Here is a 6,000-nt window from a genome sequence, read left to right as displayed (position 1 = left end):
GAAGACATGAAGTTCCCTTGTGAGGGGCCATACTGTTGTGTGCAATTGCTAGTAATGCTTGGAAAGGTACATTACCAAATGGGCATTGCACTCATATATTGGCATGCTGAGGAAAGAGTACATGGAGGTTATGAGTATGTCAATTACGAGTGACTGTGCCCTCAGTTATGACATACAATTCCTGTCATACCACTGTGGAGATGTGATGATCTCAGACACATTAGGTGTAAACCTGTGTGGCCAAGTCTGTGTGCCTAGTTCTTTCACCCCTCAGTATGTACATCACATTTTGCAACTGACGTGCTACTTACCAAGTGCATAGGTCTTACTGACGGAAATGACACTACATATATATTAGCATGGAGTTTATGGCCATTAGTATGTCAACAGGCATTTGTTCATCAATATCCTCTTGCAGGATATTGACATAATGGACAGACTCTATGAGTGCTCACAATTTGCAGGCATCAGCCAACATTGTTAGCCACAGACATTCAGTAGTCACTTGTATTGTGGTTACATGGATTCCATGCAGTAGAGGACCCAGGAGTGAGGCCTGTTGAACACTACTGCTTACAGACCAGCTACTGGAAGCAGATGTCCCTATGTTAAGTACGTGTTATGTGTGTCATGGATGGGCCAGTTAGTGACCCCTACAATGACAGTACCATGGATGCCTAAGTGGGTGCTTTGTAAATGATGCATGAGCAGGGGATATAGTCAGACAGCTTGGCTCAATCCAGGGGGTAGTATGCCCTGATGTCTTCTCACCCAGGTCCTTGGTAACTTCCTCAGAAATGTCCACCATGTGTAACAGTTATGATCCCCCTGTCACACATCCCAACTGTGTACAGTCAACTGTGTGTAGATCACATATATGTGTGTTGAGCAGCTCCATGATGATTCCCCCTATGGGCATACAGATATGGATACTTAGACAAAGAGGTTTATAGTTATGTTGGCCAGGGGATGCAGCACTCCTCTGCAAGGGTATAACACTTGCCCACTCAGATGGGTTGCAGCCAGGGTTTCAGTATGATTGCAAGATTTTTTCCCAATGATGTTAGTAATCCTTGTCAGATCCCATATAGGATGTAGTCTGGGATGTTAGCATGTCCATTAGATGCTGTGTATCCTCCATTGAGAGGCCAGTTATGACCTGCTCTCTAAATGGAAGTTAAGGGACAGGTTGCAGGAATGTCATGTGCCACATGGTGGGGACTGGGGAGTGAAGTTGACACAGAAAGTGTGGGACTACAAGTTAGCTATGAATAGAGACCCATTTTATGTGGCATCATTATGTATGAATTCACTGACAATCTGGGCCTTTCCTTTGAGGGTACACATGTAACTACACTGTGTGTTGTGGTTCTCTTTTATATGGGTGGCTAATTTTGTCACTTACCATGTCTACACAACATCACAAAAAGACTATTCATTTCTGTTAGCTGAGGAGGTTGTGCTTCCATGTAAGGGGGAACCCTCACCCCAACTGTCACACAACAATGTTCAGCTCTTATTGTACAGCTTGTTAGTGACAGTTGTCCACCAGTCAGGTTTGCTGTTCCATGAGGAGCCTGTGTCCCTGCAGTTATGTACAGTTCACAAACCTACAACATCACTGTGGTATAAATAGTACATGCTGGAAAGACACATATGTAACACAGACAGTACACCATATATGAAACAGTCCCCCATGCATATGAAGCACACATCTGCTGTGACACACATCATGTTCAGGTTACACAATGGGATGCAGAACAAGGCAATCATAACTGGTGTTGGACAAATGTCTGTACTGGACACAGGAAATATGTAGATGAATCATCTCCATCACCACAGCTTGTAGATGTGTTAGCTCCAAAAACCCTGGTGACACTTATCAAATGTTTCAGACTTTTTCACAGATTAGGGATGCATGAGTTCACTGAATGATGCCATTGTCCTTGTTAGCCTGTTATACGCATATGAACCTATGGAGCCATGCATCTAGAGTGCTGTACCTTGCTGAAGACATATTTCTTCTGTGCACATTCATCCTGTACTGTGACATCTGTGGCTATATTGTCACTGTGTATCTACAGGTTTTCTGAACAGACTCCTGAAAGAGAAACTTAAATAGGTCCTTGACACACCTTTCATTGTGTAAGTATACAGGCATTATTACATCATACAACATAAGGTACACAAAATTATGTGGTGTACTCATGACAAATGTCAGCATACAATATCTGTCAGTAACCACAACAAGTGGCATGGCAAAACAACAATGCATTACACAAGTGTATCATCATCTATATAGTCACCCTGTGCATGAGACACATAGCTTCATTTCCCTGCATAGATGGTGAGGATGACAGGGATGAGGCACAGGTATCATCACTTGCACAGGTTGTTGTGTGGGGGTGCAGGAGGCCTAGGCTGACACAAAAGGTTGACAGCATGTGTGTGAGTCAGGAAGGGAAGCAAGTAAGATGGACCATGAAAAGATGCCGTGTAAGTCTGTAGGTGACCTGTATTAGACAGTGGTGAGTGAATGTGTGCATGTACACAGTCAAGCTCAGTGCTAGCCCTACATGTGTGTATGCTGGACAACTTTGAACCATGCTTGATAGACCTGAGAGTTCATAGGTTCATAGGTAGGTACTAGGCTATCGGCCCTAGGGTCTATACAAGCCTAGCTCAAAAGGTACTCTGGCTTTCGCCACCCAAGAAAATTATTTTCCTGTGCCCCTGTCGAGCAGAGCCACAGAGGTGATTCCCAGGGTGAATTTACTATTTCCCATCCAATCATCAAAATTTTTCTTGAAGAGTGCTAATGAGGAGCTTTGTTTGATATAGATAGGTAGTTTTTTCCAGAGTATGGGAAGTCACTGGGACAGGAATCTATCCCTCCAACATGTTCTGTTTATTGTGGTGACAAGATTTAGGTCTCTAAAGCATGTGGCTCAGAGGGATTGGGATTTCTTTAAGTGGAGCATGTCCAACCGCTCTGGGTTTGACATAGCTTTGTATGTTAGGCAGAGATTACCTCTGAGTAGGCAATATGTGACGGAGTAAAGTTGGAGGTTTTTGCGACGGTCTGCATAGGGCATCTGTTTGAGGACAGTAATCCTCTTTGTGATGTATTTCTGTGGCCTTTCCAGTTGTTATAGATGTCTTGTGATGTACATACCAAAAGGGGTGTTGTATTCTATAATGGGTCTAATGAGTGACGAGTAGAGGGGAACAATGACCTCTTTTTTTCCTGGATGAAAGACCTTTTGTGATGAGATGTGCTATGTAGAAGGATTTCCTGAGTACTGTGGCAATGTGATTATCAAAGAAGAGATTAATGTCCACCTGTGTCCCAAGGTCTCTTATCACACTTTTAGTTTTAAGTAAACTACCACCTATGTGGTAGCTCACGGGTACAGAGTTTTTACCAAAAGGGATGACAATGCACTTTTTGGCATTGAGCTTGAGGCCATGGCTTTGACACCAGGCATCTATCTTAGTGAGGCCCTTTTGTAGGATGTCCACATCATTAGGAGTTTCAATTATGGCTCCTAGTTTGCAGTCATCTGCGAACTTCATTAGCCAAAGACCTTCTGTGTTAGCCTGTACTTCAGAAAAGTAGATACCAAACAAGAGAGGACCCAGGACTGAATCCTGTGGTACTCCACTTGCCACTGGTCTGAAGTCGGATTTGAAGTCTGCTACTTTCACAGTGTGGGTTCTGTCAGTAAGCCATTTGGCAACCCATCTTGTGACATAGGGATTTATATCTAGTTTAGTGAGTTTATCTATAATTTCAGAGTGGGGGATAGTGTCAAAAGCCTTGGCAAGATCTAGAGAGGCTATGTGAACCACCTTACCCTCGTCTATGGCTTTGATGACTGCTTCAAAGAAGTCAATAAGGTTCAGGAGACATGATCTGCCTTTTACAAACCTGAATTGGGTGGGGTCCAGAGTTTGGAGATTACCAATGTCTTTGTTCATAAGTTCCATGATGATACGTTCCATGGTCTTGCAGGCCAGGGTCATTAGGCTAATGAGGCTGTAGTTCCCGGGGTCCGTGGTGGCTCCCCCTTTGTGGAGTGGGATAACCATAACTGTGTGCCATTCAGTGGGTACAAAGCCTGAGGTGAGGCTATGATGAAACATGATGCTTAGGTGGGGTGCCAGTTCATTCTGTAGTTCATGTAGAATGCAGCCTGGGATGTTGTCAGGTCCCATGGATGCTGTGTTCTTGGCTTTGGAGAGTGTGGTTTTTTACCTGTGTAGCCGTGATTACAGGAACTTTGCATTCTTCCGGGATAGAGATGGGCCCTTTAGGGGGTGAGGGGGGTAAAGTTAGCACTGAACCTATCTGCCAGGATGTTGGCAATATCAGTTGTTTCTGTATATTTAGTGCCATTGTGCTATAACTCAGAGCAGATCTGAGTATTACCACTGAGATTCTTAACATAGCTATAGAATGCTTTGTGATTGTCTTTAGAATCAGTGGCAATTTTGTTTTCATAACTAACTTTGGAGGATTTTATGAGGGATCTCAGCTTCTTACTGAGGCTGACCAGGGAGTTCTTCCCATCATGGGATTTTACTTTTTTTTGCAACAGTTTCTTTCTTCTGTTGTAGAGTTTGCTTAAGGCAGATGACCACCAGATTGGCTTCCTTTTACTGGAGGGTAGCATTTTGGTTCTGTTAGGGATAACATGATCCATACACTCGTATAAGTGCTTAAAAAGTCCATTTGTGTAGGACTCAGCAGACGTACCTCTATTGTCCATCTGTATGGGTGTTGTGAAGTTTGCCACTTCTGTTTGAATAAGCGTGAAGTTGGCTTTGGAGAATTTTTTTTACGGTGGTTTTCCTAATGGGACGTGGGGGCAGGATGTGGATGCCTAGGCTGATTAGCTTGTGGTCAGATCTGACCAACGAGGAATTGACCTCTGGTGTGGAACTCATGTCATCCATGTTGGTAATAACCAGGTTTAGGATATTGCTGCCCCTGCTGGGGGTGTGGATAAGTTGATTCAAGGCATTGGTATTTACGAATTCCAGAAAACGTTGAGCAAAAGAGTTGGTACATGAGTAGTTTCCCAGTTAATGGTGGGGTAGTTGAAATCGTGCATTATTAGGGTGTTGGGTTGTACCCTAATATTTTCCAGTGTATCAAGAAATGAGGAGTGGGAATCCTGGGGCATGGTGGTGGATCTGTAGCAAGTTACAATTTGGATTGCAGTCTTTCCCAGAGTTAGTTGCACTTGGATAATCTCGGATGCATTATGCTGAGCAACTAGCCTGGAGGTGTGGATATCCTTAATGAATATGGACACACCTCCACCTTTAGTGTTTCAGTCCAGGTTAGGTGGCTGAAAGGTGTGGTATGAATTATGATTTGGTAATGCAGGGGTGCTCTCTGGAGCCTTGAACCAGGTCTCTGTCACTGCACAGATGTCGATGTTCTCCATTTTAAGAAGTGCCTTGAATGAATGCATTTTGAGGTTTAGACTTCTAGCATTGAGTAGCATTACCCTCAGATTGTGCTTGCTTGCACCTGTTACAGTGGTGAATTTGTCATTTGAACCTTGCTTAAAAAAGGCACTATAGTGGTGGCAATAGCCTTAGCCAGTATCCGGAATCCCAAGGGCGACAGGTGCAGGCCATCTCTGGAAAAGCATCGTAGTCTGTCGATCATGTCATCCCAGGCAGACAGATACTGGATACCCTTAGAATGACACCAGAAGCATAGCAAATTGTTGAAGTCAATCATTTTATCCTTGTACTGTGGTATCATTCTGGGTGATGGCAGGATGCTACCCAGGGCTAGCGTCATACCTGCCTGGGCTACAAGATTGGAGAGCTCCTTCATGTCTCTTTTCATGTAATCCAGGGAGGTACATCTCAGGTCTTTCACACCAACATGGACAATGACAGAGTTATATTTGTACTTGTTGTGGAGTGACCTGAGTCCCTGCATTATGTGGTGGATCCTGGCACCTGACAGGCAGCTGA

This window comes from Protopterus annectens, chromosome 11.part0 (genome assembly GCF_019279795.1).
Source record: "Protopterus annectens isolate FY-2018-M chromosome 11.part0, PAN1.0, whole genome shotgun sequence".
NCBI classification, from domain to species: Eukaryota; Metazoa; Chordata; order Ceratodontiformes; family Protopteridae; genus Protopterus; species Protopterus annectens.
The sequence above is the reverse complement of the archived record's forward strand: the minus strand, read 5'-3'. Positions refer to the sequence as shown.